This window comes from Pinus tabuliformis, chromosome X, assembly GCF_031772625.1.
Source record: "Pinus tabuliformis cultivar Carrire ecotype Pingquan chromosome X, CPIR1, whole genome shotgun sequence".
Taxonomy (NCBI): Eukaryota; Viridiplantae; Streptophyta; class Pinopsida; order Pinales; family Pinaceae; genus Pinus; species Pinus tabuliformis.
In genome coordinates, this window is record NC_142308.1 from 931,745,758 (window position 1) to 931,768,735 (window position 22,978).

Here is a 22,978-nt window from a genome sequence, read left to right on the forward strand (position 1 = left end):
AGAGAGAAGGAGTGAATGTGTCAAATGAGGTTGGAGGTCTCTTCTATTTATATGTGATGGGGAGGAGTTCAATTTTTCTAATTAATCCCAAGCGGACCTTGACTAATTGCACATGTGTGGGTTGACCTTTAAAATCATATTTCTCCTTGTCCAATTTTAGTGAACCTTAGGTCAATTTTGGACCTCTCGGAAGGAGGAATTCAATCCAATAATCATCTTCTTCAAATGAGCTGCCCAAAGTGGAATTTGCCCCTAGTTGCACATTTTAACATCTCCTAAACAAATAAAGGATGAAGATATTTCTACCAAGCATAAAGAAAAATACACCAAGGGGTGAAGAAGAAAACAAGAAGAGCCAAAGATGGACATGTATGCTCAAGACACAAGTCTAAATTGTTGTTGAAAACTTCTTCAAGTACATGCAAAGTTGAATTCTCTAGGATAGTTGAGGAAAGGGAAGTCTAGACCATGCAATATAATGTTCTATTTGACTACATACAAATCACACAAAGGTTGCAGGGGGTTGTGTTCTCTGATGCATTCAAAAGAATGTATAGCCTGCCTGCAAGTTGGAAGGGACTTCCACCAATACCCATGCATGGGGACTCCTGGTTTATTTTACCTAGTTGGGTAATGCCAACATCATCATTTGCTGATTTAGTTATGTTTGCAAGAACGTTAGTTGATTCCTTGGATGCCCAACATTATGAAGAGCATCATGATAATGGAACATGTTGCTTGAGCCTTTCGGAGAGGATGGTCAAGATATTCTCATAGTGACAATTCTTCAAGGTAGCATAATTTCATGTCAAAAGGGTTGGAGAAAGCAACTATGTTAAGAACGATCTAGAGATTCAGTAGTATTGGTCCTGCTGTTCAAATTTCTATACTAGTTGTCAGCGATCCTATGGCAGTTACAGAGGATGGTACATTATATTCTTTTCGTTATAATTCCAATTTCTCTCTTAACCATGGCAATCCATGAGATGATCTGCAACCACAGGCAGTGCAAGCTTTCAAGAAGGATAATATTCATGTAATTCGTGTGTCTGTTGGCGATGAACATTCGATTGCACTTGACTCTAATGGATATGTGTATACGTGAGGCAAAGGTTATTGTGGAGCCATGGGGCATGGTGATAAAGATGGTTCTAGAATTTGTGGTCATTCTTAAGGAGGATTAGGCAATACAAGTTTGTGCCAGAAAGAGGAATACCTTTGTTCTCTTTGATGATAGGTTGATATTTGTTTTTGGATGGATGACTTTTGGAAGTTTGGGATTTGTGAATAGAGGTATTTCGAACAAAGTTGTAAGTCCACAAGCGCTTGACACGCTAAACAGTTATCATGTTTCTCAAGTAAGCACAAGGTTGCATACACAGTTGTGCTACAAACAAGGGTTAGTTTTTGGTTTTGGAAATAATGAGAGGGCATAGCTTAGGCAAGATTCCTTGAGGAAATGTCTAGAACCAAGACAAGAGACTAAGAAAAGTCACTTATGCTCAATCATCTAAATTGCTTTGTACACATCTTGGCCTGGAGTTGATGAGTCAAAAAGTTCTTGCCACATTGAAATCAGATAGTCTATCAAATTCAAATGTTCTTGGGAAGCACAAAGTCAGGGGGAACAGTCCTCAGTGCCAAAAAAAAGCAACACCGATCAAGGGTTATTGAAAAGATGCTGACAGGAGGAGCACCCTTTGCCATTGATGTCAAAGGGGGAGAGAATGTAGATAGGGAGAGCAACCGTTAGAAGATGATATCAAAGTATTTCCATCTACAACAATGGGGTAGACTGTTGAAAATGGTTGTTGTTGATGTCAAAGGCCTCAAATTCAGGCATGGGGCATCCATCTTAGCAACTTGGGGTTCCAAGGTTCTTAGCTTGTTGGGTTTCGCACATGTGGAATTTGTATTTTTAGGTGAGCGACATGACGAGCAAACCAATGGACTAAGTTCGATTAGACGTTTAAGGAGTTCAATTAGGACCGCAACATGCCACATCATGACCAACACATGTGGATGTGGATGCATACTATGGCACGCCCAACTAAGTCACCCATCATCACAAAGAGAGAGTATGGTGCATGGATGCTCATGCGACATAACGAGATGAGAAGACGAGGACATGACACGATGGGGAGATCATTCAATTGTGTCAACCTGAGTGGAGTAGACGTGGAATGAGCGCAAGTTATGTTGACCCTTTAGAATGAGTAAGCATGGAGGACATTTTATATGTCAGTTTAAGCACAATATGAAGGTTTTGTCATTTGGGATACAAGGATGAGTGTTATATATGCAACCGAAGTTGGAGTTTTGGAACAACAAATTTGATCACACATTGATAGAACTTGTATTGCAAAGCGAGGAGTGAAGCAACCGCGGCTAGGGTAATTTGAGTTTTATCTTGTGCGAAGTATGCGCAAGATGGTGCACTAGCCATCTAGGATTGTGGCACAAGTCATTCAAGTGCATCTACAAGCTAGGACTTGGTAGAGATGAGCCAAAACGATGTGGCAATGTGTGGTTTGTGGTCGAGTAAGGATAGATCTTTGTCACGAGTCGTGCAAGTGATATCGCAGGCCGAGACTAGAGCAGGGTTGGGTCAAGACAACACAGGGGTTGTAGACCAAAGTAACAGGAGGAAGGAACCTTGTGTGGTTAAACAGGTTTAGACTGCGAGTTGGACATGTGGGTGGCAAGACCCAGCAATTCTATTCCGTATTGTATGTTTGCATAATTGATTTGACAAGTGAACGAGGAAGTAGCAAATGAGTGGGTGCAACATGTGTGTGACAGGAGAGCTACTTTGAGTGTCATGGGTCTGAGTATAGACTTGGGAGTAGGTCCAACTAAGGTGCAAGCCCAAAGGTACAGGTTTGAAGGTGCAAGTCCGAGGTGCAAGCCCACAGTTCTATTCTGCCAATAGGCTGATGGATAGGTTGGGTTGGTCTCATCAAGGGGTGACTCAAGCTTGTATGTTGAGGTTGGTTCTTGTATTGCTTTTGAACAAGATTGAGGTCTGCTTTCGTATATCAATTAGAAGGTTGCTTCAATCTCTTGGCCCATATATTTTTGGGTTGTCTCCACAGTTATACTCTGAGGTTAATAAATCAGATATATACAGTTGATATAAAAAAGTGTTGTGTACAAATGAATGAAATTGACCCTTTGGCAAGAAACATGCCCTGGACCAGTAAGATATAAACAATAAGAAACCTGCTGCGTGGAATGTGAGATCTAGAAGAAGGGTCAAACAGTGAAAGACCAGCATAGTTGAAGACCAGTCTTGTGAAGCAGATATTAAGCAGCGTAAAGCTAGTTGCTATGCATGTTGACCATGGCAGGCCATCGAACAAAGGAAAACAAGAAATGTTGTTAACGGGTCCAAGGATTAGATTGAAGACATGGGTTGGTACCTACTAATTTGTTGAGTTGATGGTCAGCTAAGGGATTGGAGTCTCTTGTAGGTTGGTGCCTATGAAGTGGCTGAGTCGCCTGTTGGTTTGTGTCTACAAAGTGGTTGAGTTGGTGCTCAGCTAGGAGACTGAAATCTTTTGAAGTTGATTGGAGTCCCCTGTAGGTTTGTGCCTACAAAATGGTTGAGCTGGTGCTCAGCTAGGGGACTGAAATCTCCTGTAGGTTGGTGCCTACAAAGGTTGTAACTCAGTGCCTCCTTGTACCAGGTGTTGAAAATAGCAGCGAGTAAGGTCTTCTTTGATTTGTGCCTTAGTCAAACAGACCACAAGCAGTCCTTTAGCATGCACAAGTTCCTATAAGTTACGACGAGTTCCTATAAACTAGGACGAATCATGGAGTAGTTTTACTTAAGCGCAAGAGTTGGAGGCTCAGTTCATTTGTCTCCTAGTGCGAGTTATATTTGGAAAAGGACAAGCGAGCTTCAGTTTCTAATTGAGGCAGGACTAGTTACATGAGTCAGTTAGACTAAATTAACTTCGCAATCACAAGTCTGAGTTCCTTAAATAAACAAAGGCACATAATTGGATCATTGTTTTTGTGAGCAAAAGGTTGTGAGACAAGACAATAGTGAGCACGGATTTTGTGTGTCGGCTAGCAGAGCTAGAAAGAGCGTGAAGGAGAGACCTATACATAGTGTTTTGGCAGAGAAAAAATTTGTGTGCGCTGGGAATTAGGAAAATTTCCTAGGAAATTTCTAGGGCCAGCACAAGGATTTAGGAGCCAAGGACAGGGTTCTTGCAAGCAGGGTTTCGAGCTAAGTACTAGCACAGAGAATGAGCTTGTTCTCTAGAGAAACAATCTGCTTTGTAATAATTCTATTTGCTCTGACTTTGTCAATAAAATTTCTACAGCTAGTAGAGGGTTTTCGAACAGAAACAAGGATTTTGTTTGACTATAAATGGCTGCACCAAGGGCTACCCTTGAATTTTCAATTACTCTCAATAAGAAAGCAAGAATAGTAAATATGAGTAAGTGTTTCATGCAGAGAGGGTACAATACAAAGAAAGGTATGTAGGAACAGTTGTAAGTGTCCAGAAACATCACCAAGAGATCTTAAACTGCCCAATATTGAAGATCTCAAAAGAATCCAATACTGAAACTGAATGAATATATCAATTCCTTCTACTGTGTCAATTAGTTGATATGGGTAAGAACTAGCGTGTATGTCAGATATCTATCTATAACTCCTCAGTATACCCATTTGCCCTTTCACACAATCCCTGGTTTGCTTACAAGCATGTTTGTCACATCCATCCTTAACTTTTATTATAACAGGCTCTTACGTTTTCTGTCACTGGTTGATCTCTATTGTGACAGCCTACCTGTTTTCCACTCCATTTTAAATATACTCTCCTCTCCATAATTTTAATATCAATAGAAATTTGACACCTGTCAAAAATAACAAGGTTGAATTAGAGGAGTAACTAATAAATACCACTATTTATGTGGTTATCAAATGAATAAACAAAGGGTGGCGAACTTTATCTTGGGCATGTACTAATCTCTATATGTAATATTACTTTCCTACCTGGTCCTTGGCCTATATTTCCACCTGTTTGTTTGCTTGCATGTGTGTGGGCTGTCTTTGAAGTGATAGACCTAGCAGATTCAGAAGATGCCTATTCTGCTCATGTCAGAGGACTATGGAAGGGGACTGTGATGATCATTAAACAAAATCTACAGTGTTTAGAGGAGATGGTAAGAAGGTGACAGTCGTTCTTCATTCAAGTAGAGGAAAAATGTGGACAGAAACACTTGAAGATATCAACAACAACAAAAAGAATGCAATACGGTTAAACAAATTACAAGTCAACAATAGTTTTGAACCTGACCCTGATAGTGAGTGTTGAGTTTGGGAGTTCCTTATCAGTTCACAAGGATTCAGATGTAGACATCTTTATTGACAAGCTGAAAATTATGAATTAAGAATGAGGGCATGTCGACATGTCCAAACCATTACCAAGAGATACTATAAAAAACATTAAATAGTAAGTACAAGCACTCTATTATCAACAGAAGTAAAAAGCAATGGCCTAAGCCTACTCTGCCTACCGAAGTCAAGTCTAGTAATTTTGCAGGTACTCAATATTCTAGTAAGATTTCCCTACAAGCACTTGCTAATTGGGCTTTAAAGGCAGTCATGGTCCAAAGAACACAACAAACGTTTGTAAAAGCTTTAGCCTGTCAAACATTCTTAAAATCTTTGGCTGGTCAAGCAACCAAATGGTAGTCAACTCACCAAGAGAATTCGCACCGTTGGTCGATTACCAAAAATATTTCTGTCAAAGAATTTCAAGGGAAAGAGCAATATAAGGTGAACAAGAATGTAGAAATAGTATTAACTCAACGAAGCTAAGGGAGAAATAGTTGAATGGGAGACTTTAAAAGTCCATTTTATTAAAGCATTTGAGATCCAACAAATCAACCCGCCTATAATTTTATGGACGACTTTGTTACAGGAAGTCAAGAGTTGATAATAGATCAATGTTATCAAAACCGAACTGGTGACTGAACAGGAAAACCCTCTGAACTGGGAACCAGTAAAAAAACCAGACCAAAAAACCAATCAACCAAAAACACATAAAATATTCAAATTTTAAAGAAAAAAATATATATTCATGTGCATCCATATGAATCCAAACCATTTATGCACAAAAACACAAAATTTCTCATTTATATAGCATGTAAGGGTGGACATGACCAAAATAGCATCAAGTGTGATCCGTCTCTGAACCGAAAATACATCAACAAACAGGGTCCAGATGGTCTCTAGCATCCCAAAAAATCATGCTACAACAAATTCCTACCTATCATCAAAATCATTGCCTATATTGGGATTTTCGTCATCAATAACACCCTCTAAACATTAAAATAAGCTAGAAAAATGTAGCATGTCGAGTCAAGATTTTGTTTGAGTGATGGGTACATTTTTAGTAGGGTCGTGATAGAGGAGTTCGACAACCAATGCCACTAACATCAAGGTACATAGAGGGTTTGGTGCTCTTGATTAAATACTAGTTCCATACCCTCGTACATGACCAAATCCAATGGAAACATTGCAATCCCGCTTATCCTGAAATCCTGAAAAACTATCAACTCTGTTGGATTTTGAGTGATATCTAAGAATCTACTTTCTCCATATGAAATCCAATGAGGTTGGAAGTTGGAACCACTCTCAAACATCCTGAGTCATTTCATGGTAATGTTAAAAATTTAAGTAAAGGTGAAGAAAATGTCACATTTACTTTAAGAATTTAACATTACCATGAATTGCATAGCAATACCAAGGCCATAGGCTTGAATATTAGGTTTCCCCACTCAAAAATTCCTATTTTTTCTTAAAACAATTGTGTTTCGTACATCATTGATCAACTTATACGAAATCTACCAGTTCAATACAAAACTGGGCAGTTCAATGAAAAAAGGTCAGTTCGGCACCGAACTAGCCTTTTCCAGTTCTGAACCTCGAACCGGACCAGTTTGGTCCCCAAACCAATCAGTTCCACCAGTTTCAGTCTGGTTTTGATAACATTGTCATAGATAATCAGCATCATCTTTGACTAGCAAACTTTGACAAAGAAAATTGGCACGGGCACATACTAGTAACTGTAACCAAGTCAAATAGGATTAGGGAAGAACTGTTGGAAGAAGTAGACCATGGAAACGATACACAAGGAAATGAGCAGGCATATTGTTACTTTGGCCCATTTACATAAACAATTCAACAAGATTGACAAGTAAAAGAATTTCATATCTTTATAGCATATTGTAAGAACTAACTTTGTAACCCATAATAAAGTTATGGCATATCCATTTCCAACACCTTTTGCCAATGAGATAGTCAAAGATAGGTTACTACAAAAACCAAAATCAAAGTGTTGGAAACGGCTTCCCAAGTTTTGGAAACGAATCCTTGTATTTAAACACTTGTGAAACACAACTAAAACATTTCAGCAATGTTTCAGTTTTTGGAAACATTGTACAATGGTTTCAGTCTGGTCATTTCACCCTATGTATAGGTCATTTCAGTCAACATTTTCATCACTAAAACAAGAAACAAAACATAAAAAGATAATTTTTAAAAAAGCGATAGTCCTAATTTCTTACAAATCAAATTAAAAAAAAAAAATAGGGCTTAAGCCTCCTCCCTTGATGATCTTTTTGGCTTTATTTCCAAATATGAAAATTCATGTATTGTATTGTAAAAATTTTGCGCCACGGTTTTTTTGTATATATGTCCATGTAAATAATTATTGTATCCCTGCTATAGTATCTTGATTTTCTACAGTCATGTCTTACCCATTCTGGATACCATATCCATGTCTATTCCCATATCTATCTCTATGCAACTTAAAGTCTATAAAATTATTGGCCATGAATGTTTTTCATTAAGGAATAAATAGACCTATCAATACATTTAATCAAGTTATTATCAATGATAATCCACTTGATGTGAATGAGTCAATTGAATCAGGACATCCAGTTCTAGCCCATTTACATGAATGTTTGAACAACGTCAGCAAGTTAAAGAAATAGATACACCAGAGTGGATGAAAGTTGAAATTAAGAAGAAAGTTGTAATTCAAAAGATAACCAAATTACATGATCACTTAGGTGACTATTTGTCTAAATAATAATTGTTGAAATTGTTCAATTGTTGGGAGAGATAAGATAATGTAGCTCAAGGTCTCAAGGTCGTGTCCCAAGTTGGGTTCCTCTTTAACATACATGATGTTGTGCACCTCACTCAATGTCCTTGTCGAGTCAAGCACAATAAGTCTATGCTCCGCATTTACACTAGGTACCATCCTAGAAAAAAAGATAGGAGAACATAATTTTGCAGACCCTCAATCTGCCCATCACAACAAAAACAAAATGGCTGGACTTACTTGTTGTAGTAATCCTTTGCCTCCATCCCTTTCTATCCTCTTTTCCCTTGATATACTTGGTTGTCCTTTGCCTCCAAATGTCACACACTTATCAGACCCTTTCGTCAATGTCCTCTTGTTGCCCGCCTGGCATACTTTTCTCAATCAACTACTCGTGATCTTGAGCTGCTCCTTTAGCCCTCAATCCTCAGCCTTGAAACTTGTTATTCATAGCTCCTTTAATGAACAGACTTAATGTTTAGCTTAGCAAACCTCTTACACAAAACAACAACCTTCTTTGCTTGCCTTATTGGCCTCTCCACAGGCCTGAGACACTTCCACATGTTCTGGCCGCCAACCTAAGGTTTCTCAGCCACTACTCCTAGGGCTTTGAGGCCGCTTGGCCCCCTTCTTCTAGGCCTGCGGCCTACCTTAGAAACATTCACTACCTGTGGCCCTAGCTCCAGGGCACTTCTTTGCTTGCAGCCTCCTTCTAAACACTTTGGGTGACCTTCTTAATGGCTTGGATGGCCTCCTTTACCCCTCGGTCCTACCTATTCATTAGCTTAAGGCCTCACGGCCTCCTCCTATTTGTAGAAATTCCTTGTAGATTCAAACTGCTAATTGTAATTTACTAAAACAATAGACTTGAATCTACTCTACTCATCAACGGAAACAATTAAACGATCATGAAATCATGAAGCATACAAGAGAAAGAATTCAATTAACACATTACACAATGATTTCCTGGGGAAAGCCACAGCTAAAAACCCCTGCTATCTGTATATTGCATTAGTCAGAAAATATGAGAAAATTACAATGCTTTGCTCAAGCCCGAGCAACCTCTGCAATATCTCTATCTGTCTCACTTCTTCCTAGGCAATCCTACGCCAATATTGAACCAATTTCTCGCTTGCCCAAGTCCCTATTTCCTTGTGTTGTTTCCTTGCGAATTAGCTCCTATTAATTAGGGAAAGTCCTCAGAGGAATTACGCAATCCATTACAGGCCTTCCTCTAACTGCATGCACCACCTATACAATTCAGATGATTATAAAACTGATAGTGCATTGTTCCTGAACTTTAATCTCAACTGGGTAACTCTCAGATCTGACATGCACGAGCTATTTATGAGTGAATCATCAGTTAACTGGTTGATCACTACAGGCACACCACACTAATAAACCTCCCACTAGTTCCTCCAACAATTGGAACTAGTTTAATTGACTTTAACTTAGTTAAACTGAATTAATTAATTGCAACTCAAAATAAACTCAACCAAGGCTCCTATAAAGTAGGAGACACTCTACATGACTCAAGTTAGACCGTCAACTCAAATTAACTGAGACAAGTAAGTTAAATTAACTTAGTTAACTAATACAAGTTTTCATGTGATGTGGAATTAAATTTTATTCCTAATTTAATTCAAGGACAAAATTAAATTAGGATTTTCTTGTTGCATTTTCAACACTATTCTGCCTGCAACCCTCTCTATACCTCTCATAAATCCAAGGGCTAACCACCCTATTTCTCCACCTGTGACAGATCTGAGGCCTCCTGCTCCTTCTAGGGCTTTCGCCCCCCTTTTCTAGAGCAAAACAGAGACCAAACCTCTTAAGGCACAAGCAGAACTGCGGCCCTCACTAAGCAAGACAAAAACATATGGGCAGACTAGGATTGCAACCTCAGCAGCCTCCCTTCTTTTATATAGCAACTATATCCTCCCCGTCCAGCAGTAGGTAACTTGACCTACATCTCTAGGGTAGAATCCTTCTCCCAAAGCAGAAAATAGACCACACAATTCAGCTTTCTCCTAGCTGAGGATTCTTCATAAGGATCTCGGCTTTCTCTTAAGCTTACTATTCAACACAAGAATGAGATTGCCATGATGTGGGACCTCTCCATTGGTCTCCTCTTATTTATATTTTTCCCTAAGGGTTTCTTAGGCAAAACCCTAGATCCTTTAGGGTTTTTGTCACTTGCCCTTTGATCATAAATTAGAATAAACAATTAATTGTCTCGGGTCCAAACCCACATCTTTGGATCAAAACCCCAACTACTTGGGTACCTTGCCCAGCAAACTCCTTTTGATGGGTTTTCAACTCTCAAAAATACCTTCCAAGCTACCCAAATTCCAACATAAAGATATTCAAAAGTTTGTCGCTAAATGTCACATGTTAACGAAAGAAAAATGAGAATATCATGCCACCGGGACTACTTCACCCAATACACATTCCTAACCAAAAAAGGGAAGAGATATAAATAGACATCACCAACGAATTACCCATATACAATGGAAAGATAAGATTTTTGTCGTGGTCAATAGATTAACTAAATATGCACATTTTATGGCAATTGAAAAAACAAATTGTTGATGTTTTATGTAAAATCCATCTATAAATTGCATGGTTTTCAGAGGTCCCTTAATCCATCTTAACCCCAAATCTATCAATCGTTGAGAGGGATCAAATCCCTTTTTACTTTAAAAGAGGTTTATATCTCAAGAGATTTGATCCCTCTCGGCACTTCATAGATCGGGGTTTAAGATGGATCTAGGTTGGTTTTTATATACATCCATACCATATCTAGGATAGATCTATCTCTCCCTCTCTCTCTCTTCCCTCAGGCTTTACTTTCTCCCCCGCTCTCTCTCCATCTCTCCCTTGTCACCCTCTCTCTCTCTCTCTCTCCACCTTTCTCTCTTTATGTGTATCGTTTTCCCTCCCTCTCTCTCCCCCTCCAACTCCATCTCTCTCAAGTCCTTTGACTTTTTCTTCCTCTCTCTCCCTCTCTCCTCCCCATCACTCTCTCTCTCTTTGTGTCATCCAACTATGTCACTATCTAGCTCTGTATCTCCTCTTTGTCCCCTTCTCTTCCCCCTCCATATCTATGTCCCCCTCTCTCTTTCCCTTCTCTCCCTTTCTCTCCTCTCCTCTGTCTTTTCCCTCCTCTCATTTCTCGCTCTCTCTCCCTCCCCTCCAACACCATCTCTCCCTCCTTCCCTCCCTCCCTACCTACTCTCTCTAAATCTCTCTTTCTTCCTCTCTCTAAATCTCTCTTTCTTCCTCTCTCTCCCTTTCTCTCACACCTCCCTCTATCTCTCCCCCCCATCTCTCTCTCTCTACCCTCCAACTCTGTCACTATCTCCCTCCCTCTCTTCCCTTTCTCTCCTCTCTCCTCTCCTCCTTGTCTTCCTGCCTCTCCTCTCTCCCTACCTCTCCATCTCTCCCTTCTCTCTCCCTCTCTCTACCTCTATCTCTTTGTCTTTCTTCTTCCCTCCCTCTCTCCCTCCCCTCCTCTATCTTTTCATTCCTCTCTCTCCTTCTCTCTTACACCCCCCTCTTTCTCTCCTCCTCGTCAATCTCTATCTCTCTCCACCCTCCAACTCTATCACTATCTCCCTCCCTCTCTCCTTGTCACTACGCCCCGCTACCCCCCACCCTCTCTCTCTCTATCCATATGCTAGAGAAATTTCACTCTATGTCATTAATGCTATATGCAATGTCTAAAATATTTTACATTTTAATTTTTTATTGTGAAATGAGTTACGATTTTTCAACATGTGGTATTAATAAGCCATGGTATTAGCCCATGGTATTGTAACAAAACATATTTACAAGTTAATAATATCCATGGTAAAGTGCAGTTGGATATCCATGGTTAAGAAACTTGTTATATCATAAGTATTAAGTTTTTATGTGCTTATTAATTAAATTTAAATATGGTTATGGAATCATCATTAGTCTTTGCCTCTCTCTTACACCCCCCTCTTTCTCTCCTCCTCATCACTCTCTCTCTCTCGACACTCCAGCTCTATCATTATCTCCCTCCCTCTGTCCTTGTCACTGCCCCCCCCTCCTCTCTCTCTCTCTCTCTCTCTCTCTCTCCATATGCTAGAGAAATTTCACTCTTATGTAATTAATGCTATATGTAATGTCTAAAATATTTTACATTTTAATTTTTTATTGTGAAATGAGTTACAATTTTTCAGCATGTGTTATTAATAAGCCATGGTATTAGCCCATGGTATTGTAACAAAACCTATTTACAAGTTACTAATATCCAAGGTAAAGTGTGGTTGGATATCCATAGTTAAGAAACTTGTTATATTATAAGTACTAAGTTTTTATGTGTTTATTAATTAAATTTAAATATGGTTATGGAATCATTATTAGTCTCTGCCAAAACAGGACTCTAACAATCGATTTGTCTGTTGATCGCTATTAGTTTAGCATTGACCAATGCAAATTATAATGTTTAACTTTGAAAAATAAATATTTATTTTTAAATATTATTAAAAAAATATATTCAAACATTTGATTGGACCATAACTTGAAGGTCGGCCTTTTCAAAATATAATTCCATGTAGATAACTTCCTTACATATTTTATGCCATAATTTATGGATATGGTTGCAATATTCATGCATTATTTTTAAATATTTGTGTAGTGATTTTTTATCCTTAAGCTTTGCAGGAAAACCATCCAAAAATAAAATATTTGAAAATAACTTATACTCAAGTAAATAACATACCTACTATCATGTACTTCCCACCATAATTTAAGCAAGTCTTTGCATAAAAAACGGAGAGGAATAAGATGTAAAGAATATACTTAGAGGAGTTACTTCCCACCATTACTTATGTTTTCTTCAGCACTAATGTAGGTGTAAAATTATAAATGTTGTTACTACCCACCAAAATTTATGCAAGTTCTTCTTAGCAAGCAATTTACTTATCCACTTCACATTTCAATTTATTAGTTACTACCAAAGCAAGACTATAGGATGATTTGTCCATCAACCATTATTAATTTAGCATTGGCCAATGCAATTTTTCCCAGAGCATAATTTCTAACTTGATTTGAAGGGATCTGTAAAACAAAATTACAATATAAAAAATTGAATTTCATTATTTTATTACTTTTAATTTTTTATTATTAATTGAGCCAAGATTTAAATGTTTACATACAACATATCCATGATAATCGGCTCTATATAAATGTTAAATGTTAAACATTTACGCCTACACATCTACTACCTCTACACTGGGTTGTAGAGCACTTCTCGGTGCAATAAATGCTTGGAAACTTACCTTTGTTGTTTCCTGACAAATAAGTTAAACAAGTGGTCCCAATGGTTGCATTTAGTCGAATGGTGGTATAATTCTACCTACCACACATCCACCAAAATGACTCCCTTCCAAGCCTTATATGGTTATGAACCACCAAAATGGAAGGAATTTGCACTAATTGACACTAAAGTCCAAACAGTGAAGAACCAATTTAACAAAAAGCAAAAGATCATCAAAATATTAAAAGAAAATTTAACTACAACTTGTAATAGAATGAAACAACAAACAAACCAACATAGATTAGAAAGAAGGTTCGAAGAAGGCGATTGGGTGTTTGTAAGACTCCAACCTTACAAGCAGTTATCACTTAAACAACAAGGAAAAACAAATTGGCTCCAAAATTCTATGGGCATTTTCAAATCAACAAAAAATTAGCGAAGAAGCATATGGGTTGAAGCTACAAGACAATTGTCGCATCTAGATGTCTTTCAGTCAATGCTATATAGCACACAATCCAAGTGATATTGTAAATCATCAATTCATACCCTCACTCAATAATAATAAATATTATTTGCAAGTTTTACCTTGTTACAATGTAGTAATCCACTAAAATCCCACTCAGAATAAACCAAAGGGGCTCTTGAGGGCATGCATCCAATGTATGGAGATCTAACAACAAGACCATCAATCGACTAAAAAATGTGCATGAAAGAAAAGGTCAACTCTCTCAAGTGGTCGAATACAAATGACCTAGATACATTCTCTATAGATGTCCATTTTGATTACCCAACTCATATCTTGTCTAGGTAGTAGGAGGTGAACTAGGAATCCTATAGAATACCTAAAAAAAGAAGGAGTTGATCCAATAAAATGACGAGTGACTAAATTACTCGGGAAGCTCTAAAAATCAACAATGAATTCGCCCTAGGGAGCCTATTAAGGCAATCCCTAGAGGAAGATAGCATAGGATAGGGTCATCGAACCCCATTAGACGTTGCATCCCCAAGAATCCGAACTCTATGAGAAAGAGATTAATATGAAAATGGCCTCTAGGCATAAACGACGCAACCCAAACGCTACCTAGACTATGGGTTTGGGAACCATCCATTTGCATTGAATTATATGCCAAGGAAGGCTTTGGCCCCTATCCATCATGGCCTAATCATTTTGAAGATAACTCAACCCCTAGACCTCAAAGCCACAAGGGCCAATACATCCAACAATGGTGTACAAGTGATGCATCTTGGATAATAAATCCTAGAAACTATTCTAAAGTTCTCCCAAGTAGGGTAAGAGAATCGCATCCCTTGTTGAATCAAGGCTAGAAAAGCATGTGTTGAAGTGAAGCAAAGCCTTGAGCATTGAACCCCCAAATAAGTAGAAGACATGGTAATCTCAACCATTGCCCCCTTGAGGTAGAAATGGAAGTTGAAGATAGGAAAATATTGAGGATTATAGCTATGACAAGAACTTCAATGTGAACATGCAAGAAGTAACTTGAGATATTTTCAAAAAGTAATTCTATTTTTTGAAAAAATAATTCTATTTTGTAATTCATTTGATATCAAATTTTGCAAGAATGATGAGAAACAACATTGTCTACAAATAGAGGATAATAAGTCCAAGGAGAAGGGCCTAATTCCTCTCAATCATGCCCCAAACAAATCCTAGCAAACAAGAGCCAGATACCTTCAAATTATAAGGAACTGCAGTTTGAATAATTGTGGCCATGAAAGGCATCTTGGACGATGTCTTAAAAATGGTGTCTAAAACATTGTCTCTTGAGTAGGACTAAGGACACATAACCCTTGTTGATATGGGGCTAAAAAGCATGCCTCAAATTAGAACAAGGCCCCAAGTATGTACAAGCAGTAACAATCTCAATATCATGCCCTCTAGTACTCTACAAACTCTGTGGACCCAACCAAGGTTCCTACAAATTCTAAGGTCCAAGAAACTCCTTGAGCTTCCCTAGTGCCCCAATCACAAGGGTCCACCTTGTTGGGATGACGAGTCACCGAACTCTAGTTCCCAAGTGGGTCCTACCCATATTGGTGTGCATAGCACCAAATGTAAAATAAGTAAATCAATCCTCCCAATACCTCCAAAAATCTATCTCGAGAGGCAGGCCCCACCTTGTCTTCCAATATATGGAGGAGCCAATAGTCCATAAAGTAGAGGCACCTCAACATCCATTGCAATTCATTAGAAGGCAAGTGGCTTCCATGTCTCAAGCAGTTCTGAAAGCTACAAATCCACAAAAAAGCCTAACCTATTCAATGCTCCTCTCTGGTAACCATGTCTCTTAATGTTGTTTCTAAGATGGGGTCTTTGGATTTGAAAACAAGAAACTAAGTCCAAATTGACGGAATGAAGACTGATGAGTCTGCAAATAATTGGTACCTAGACAGAACTAGGACATGTTGTAGGATACCATTGATTCAAAAACATTGTTGAAGAGTGTTGATGTTTCAGAGCATAGTCAGATATTTGCAAAATCACTAGTATGCCCCAATTTCTACTGCAGCAGCTGATTAATTTTCTCCTACTTGTTAATTTCTGAATCAAGTTACTTATTGTTTCCTATAGTAAATATCGAAACTAATACACTGCAGTCTACACCATTTAAATTATAAGCGGAAACAAGAAACTGAACAGGAAAGAAATACAACACATCTACACAGTTATTTTTGGACAAATGTCCACGGAAAAAACCAATGCGGGAAAACCGGTGCAGCAACTCTAAGGGTTTTATTATTATGCAGTAGTAATTTCTAAATACAATCTCTGGATGCCTTCCCGACAATCCAGTTACAGAGAATATCACTGACAGAGAGATTTGTGAGATTACCTCACACTATCACTAGAAGTCCTAGTTGATCCAACCCTTGAATGAATAGCCCCTGGTTGCCTCTGCGCAGTGTTTGTGTCAGCCCAACGTCACATTGTCTAGGCCCTGCATTACTCTTGTCGGTTGATCGATTTTCCTCCAAGATGCTGACTTCATCTCACACCCCAACTTCCAGCTACAAATCGAACCCTCTAGCAAATTTCAAACTCCCTCAAGGCTTTTGTGTTGCCTTTCCGTCAACCTCTCTGGCTCTCCACTGCCTCTACTAGATCTCTCTCTCTTCTCTGCTGAGTATTTTCCAACCGGGAAAGATTTCCCTTCGAATACTATCCCTGCCCCTCTTTGCAAAAGATCACTATCAAAAAATATCTCAGGCAACTGCTTTGCTTCAGAAAATCAAACTTTTGATCTCCCCTCTATGTGTTCTCCAAGTGCCCCTCAAGCCTCTTCTTATATCTTTTTGTTGGAAAACCAACGGCCCAGATTAAGTTCTAATCAATGGCTTAGATCATTTTGGCTTGATCCTCGTCTTCTTTTAGAAGTTACACCCACAGTTTAGATTAATACCCATTAATTATCTTAATTTCCTAAGTTTAGACTTAGGGACCCATTAAAAATAATTAATTAATTTAATAAAACTATCTCCGGGTGGAATTTCCCAAAATGGTTTATGGGTATTGGAGAATGCATGTGTCTAAGCCTCCCTACAAATTTTGAGACTTAGAGCACATCCGATGCTACCAAAAATCAACAACTAGGAGGTTATCCTGCTAATGAAAATCTGCAAGAATGATTATTGTAATGGTGTATATACCTTCAATAGCTACTAATTTTGTTGTCAGATGCAGAAGCTTCATGAACCAGAGTTGAACAGGTTCTGGTTTTGGGGCCTATGTCATCCCAAAATATATGTAATATTTGGTTTTGAAAGTAATGAAAACCATACCTATGAAAAAATTTAGGTCGATATATAAATAAGAATAATTTCATGTTTAGAGCTTTCTTTCTCTTCACGTGGAAAATACCCTTATATTCCATATGAGGAATATACATGTTCCACTCCATTACATCACAGCTTATCATGTCAATTGCGGGAATTGAACCTGGGTAGGGAGGATTCCAATCATTCCTCACAAACACCCAAGATAAATCCAATTGGCTATTTAGAGTTCTTTTGTTTAGTTGAAATTTCAGCTTTATTTAAAATTGTGAAGAATGGCATGGAACGTTTTGGGTCCTTTGATGTTGAAGAATGGCATGGAAAATTTTCCCTTCATAATTAGGGTCTAAACTAGCCCTTCAAATTTGATAGCATCTTATCCCCAAAAGGAATCCTATGCATGAAAATCTATAAGGATTCAAATCTACAAGTCCTGCAATATAGTGTAGGCAAGAAATTTAATTCTAAAAATCTAGTCCAAAAAATATGGAATTTCGAAAAACAAAAAAAGGCTTAGAAGTTAGAATCTATCAAAAGCTGTTCAATTTTTCTGCCAAATATTTAGAATTAGGAATTTCAACTGTACAATATTGTAGGGACCAGCAAGTATTTGTTTATGTATGTATGTATGCATACACAACTTTGATAGCATTTTTCCATGGTTTTTGTGCCATGTACAATTAAGAATTTTTACCTTAACCATGTTGCACGAGTTGTGCTGATTCATTTTAAGAGACAGCATTTTTAAAATAACTTACATTGAATGCCTTAGAAGTCATGTACAAGCCTCATACAAAGAATGGTGGGGCCATACATATCGGAACAAAACAAAGTAAAATTATACACCCACATGTAAGCACAAGCATATTACAGAACCATAGACCCTAGATATCTATAGGTATCTTTCCTTCTTTATTTCATGTTTCCAGTTAGACACTGGTCATGCCATAAGCAACTATCCAGCAAATAGAGGTGAAGTACAAAAGAAAATAGAAGATAATTTTATTAAAATCCAACAAATGACCAATAGATAAGTCAATAGGACTAGAAAGTAAAATTAGGGATACAAGTCTGCAAGGTTGGACTAGGCTACCCCAAAAGCATATATGTGTAGGTATGTCTTTATTTTTACTTGTTTATTCCATGTTTCTAACTGCAAACCACTGTCCCCCCAAATAAAATGAAAGAAAAGTAAATCCCTCATATCTTTTTACTTTGAATTTTAATTTTTTTGCAAAAGGAAAACAATATCAACAAACAGATATCTTGGCCATGGAGAAAAAATTCAGAACAAACAAACAACAAATAGATATATTGGCCATGGTAAAAAAATTGTCACAATATAACCCAAAACAACTTGACAGCCACTTGATGGTGCCATACATTAATGTTATGCATAACATAATTTATTATTTTATAAATTTATATAGAATTCATGCTAACAAGCAGATGCCAGCAAGCAAAGATTGTATGAAAAGATCAATGGGAGGGAATCTTAATGCATACACATCATAGCTAGGCACTCCAAGAACTTCAAAATAGAAAGATTCAGTTTGAAGTTTGCAACTTCTAACCCCAACTCAGACCCGATTCTTAAAATGTTATGTTTCGCTCAATATTGATCAGAAGAATGTTGAATTTTCTACAAGCTGCATAGTAAAAACCTAAGTCACCTAACACGGGGATTCGAGATTCGTAGGATATGGGGATTCAGGATTTGTAGGATATGGGGATTCGAGTGTCAGATTCGAACACATTGACACCCGGAACAGGACACATAGGATTCGTTATATATTTAATAAATATAAATTTTTATATATATATATATTAAAAATTAGATATTTCTTACACAAATTCTCATTAATGATATAAATTCATTGATTTCAAACATAGATCTTCATCTAGATGTTAGTTTTACTGTAATGTAGATAGGTTCCCAACAGTTTTACTCATCAGATTCTAAACCACATAATGTCAATAGCATGGACAAATCATGCATACAGAGAATCACTGGCAGTGGAGACATTGGTGGCAGAATGCAATGTTAAAAGATAACATGTCTAATGGTAAAGATTTGATGATATCTAAGGCTGTGCTAAAATAATATAATATATACTTCGACTTCAGTAATCTGATTCTGTCCACACTTAGTCAGTGTTATTAGAACCAGAACCAACCAACAGTCAGACTGGTACAGAACCAGAACAGGCCCGTGAACCAGTCTACTAAAAAAACACAAAATATGCAGAATTTAATGATTCACACACACACACATAGGTATCTCTTAACCATTAGGCACCAACATGTAAAGTTTGTGCAATTCAGGGTTTGGGAGTGAGGAGGAAGGGTTTTCTCTTTTCCCCTTACTTTTCATTCCCCTCCCCAGAACCACTGGTGTTCCCACAGTCCATTAGTGTGTGAATTGATGTGAACCAGCTGGTGTCAGTACCAAACCAGTTGTGAATGGGTCTGAACTAGCCCCCTGATCTGGTTCAGCTACTGGTTTGAAGACTGAACATCTGTACCGGTGTGGATCAACTGGTCCTGATAAAACTCCTTGGTAGTGCAATCATGACAAGGACTAAAATAAATCGAGTCTTAAAAAACCCTTATGGGTACATAGCTGCCAGTACGGTTCTAACAAAAATAACCCTCACAAACCTCATAAACCCTCCCTCATAAACCTAATAAACCCTCACTTTTTTGGGATTCAAATCCCAAAATCGGGACACGATGTGTCCTAACGGGACACGACCGGGATTCGATCGTGTCCCATTAGGACACATCGTGTCCCATTTTTGGATTCAAATTCCCATCGAATCGTGTCAGATTTGTGGGATTCGGACACATGGCCTGTTCTGGACAAATCCAGTTTCATAATCATAGGTAAAAACCAATCTTCTGATCTCATAATTACTACCTAATAATCTTCATACAGTAGAGAAAACAAACTTACCCTGGGAAACCCAAACTTGGGAGAAAACCCAGCAACTTTTCTTCTAGGAGAAATTATTCTTCAACAAGGTTTACAATTCCAAAAATTGTCTAGAAATCTGTGCCAAAATCCAAGTCTAAACACCAGTCAAACCTGGTCAAAATTCCAGCCAGTCAATGCTGGTCAAACCACTCAAATAGTCAAATATGGTCAAACTTTTGGCCAGGTCAACTTCAGACCTGCAGTTGACTCCTGCAATCAAACTCAACCTCTTCTGCTGTCAAACTCAGCCAGATATCTTGGTCAAAAAACAGGTCAAACAGTCGAGAAATAGCTCAGTCAGAACTCCAAAAATCTCCTTTGACTTTACACGTGGGAATAGAAGAGAGAATCTGTGATGATTTTCGAATTGGTTAAAGTGGAGTAGCACATCATGTATTTATATAGGTCAAATGGGTGAATTTTGACCAAGGGGCACACCCTTTCATGGTGAGGCTGACTTGACCATTTTAAGCCTACGTGATGGCCAGAAAATAAAATTTTAGTTTTAATTTCCAGAATTTTTCTAGGCCGACTTAGGAGGCCCCTAGGCATGCAGGAATACCTCCCGATGTTACAGAAAAAATCAACAAAGAAAACTTCCAATGCATGACAATCTACCAACTCAATAAGCGCTGCAACTTTTTATAGCTAGCTTCTTTCAATAAGGCAACCCTAGGCTTATTTATTAGGTACGACCATTTTAAGCCTACGTGATGGCCAGAAAATAAAATTTTAATCTTAATTTCCAGAATTTTTCTAGGCCAACTTAGGAGGCCCCTTGGCATGCAGGAATACCTCCCATTGTTACAGAAAAAATCAACAAAGAAAACTTCCAACGCATGACAATCTACCAACTCAATAAGCCCTGCAACTTTTTATAGCTAGCTTCTTTCAATAAGGCAACCCTAGGCTTATTTTATAGGTACCAATATGATATGTCAGTCCATATGTAAAGTACATGAGAAGTTTAACTTCAAAGGGGCATCTAGTAAAACTCAGCTAAAACAAATGTATCATTAGAGATCACACCGGCTTGGTTAAGTTAGCCTATTGCAAGAGCCCATGCCTGGCAGCCAATAGCTAGGGTGCAATTGATGGGCTAATACGGGGTTTTTATTTCTTTTCTAATCTTGAATTGAAAGTTGTTGAAGTGGAAAACTGATTGTTATCGACGTTATCACCAAGCAGGCACCCTCTTTGATGGAAGATTGGAAGTGAGATATGAAAATTGGAGAAATGATGTCTAATTTTCAACTTTTCATTCGCTGAGATGGATTTGCAACAATTGGTCGTGAACCATACTAGTGGACAAGATAGCAAGTTTTTCCATCATGTTAAGAAGTGGCATCGTAGCCTACTGAAAGCCCGAGCCTGACAATCAATAGCTAGGGTGCAATTGATGAGCTAATTATGGCCTTGATTTCTTTATTAGTCTTGGATTGAAAGTTGTTAAATGGAAGACATACTGTTATTGACATTATCATCAAGCAGGTGGGCACCCCTCTTTGACAAAGACTATAAGTGAAGGATTTTAAAGTTGAAGAAATGGTGTCTACTTTTAATCTATGTTACCGGATCCGGCTCAGGCAAGTGGAGTATTGCCGGATCCACGGATCTGAACCGGATCCGGATACGGATACTCCCAAATACGCTTAAAATACGTATATTTTTAAAAACGCGGGTTTTGGAAACGGCAAGCAGATTTTGGATACGGATCCGGACTGTGGCTGCCGGAAGCGGTGATAGGTGGCCGAAAAAGTTAAAACGCAGATATTTTCTAGGTTAAACGGTAAACCCAGATCCGGCTTATATATTTTCTAGGTTAAAAACTGCATTATGGTTTCGATAAACGGTAAACCCAGATCCGGCTTATATATATATATCGGTTTAAACCATTTCGTATATGTTATATTATCGGTTTAATAACACTGAACAGTTATAATATATATTATATATTAATATAACAGTTATATATATTATTTAATATTTATATATATATATATCGGTTTAAACCATTTCGTATATGTTATATTATGTTTAATAACACTGAACAGTTATAATATATATTATATATTAATATAACAGTTATATATATTATTTAATATTTATATATATATATATATATATATATATATATATATATGTTATATTATATATAATATAATTATATATGTTATAACTTATAACTTATATAACATAATAAATTATAATAACAGTTAATAGTTATATTAATATTTAATATATGTTATTCAAATTTTTAAAATGTATTTAAAATTTAAATTTACTTTTTTTTTAATGTATTTAATTTTACAATTTAATTTTTAATTGTTTATGGATAATCATAATATTAATATATTATAACTTGACTTTTGCCATCAGATATTATGAATCATGATATTATGAATCAGATGGCAACCATTTCAATGTTTTAATCTTCATATTTATGATTTTATCATTCAATGTTCTAAAAATGTTTGATGGTTTCATGGAGTATTTGATTTTTTAGCTTTAAGGTGTTTTTTAAAAGTTTAAATATAAAAATATATATATATTGTACGTGACGTATCCTTGCCGTATCCGGATCTTAGATTTTCAAAAAACTAGCGGATCCGGATCCGGATCCGTATCCGTATCCGAATCCTGGTAACTTAGCTTTTAATTCATTGGATTGGAATCAAATCAACTGATCGTGTAATTCTCCCTTAACTATATTCTATTAGTTAAAAACTATTTTATCTATGAAAGCATGAAATAAACAATGTTTCCCTTCCTCACATTGCACAGCTAGAC

The 22,978-nt window shown here is 37.4% G+C and overlaps 1 protein-coding gene across 3 annotated transcripts in view; it reads right to left on the bottom strand.

Annotated features, from left to right (window-relative positions):
• Positions 1–22,978, bottom strand: part of SPI (BEACH-DOMAIN HOMOLOG A1) — a 99,542-nt gene that overhangs the window by 26,126 nt on the left and 50,438 nt on the right. The window lies entirely within an intron of this gene.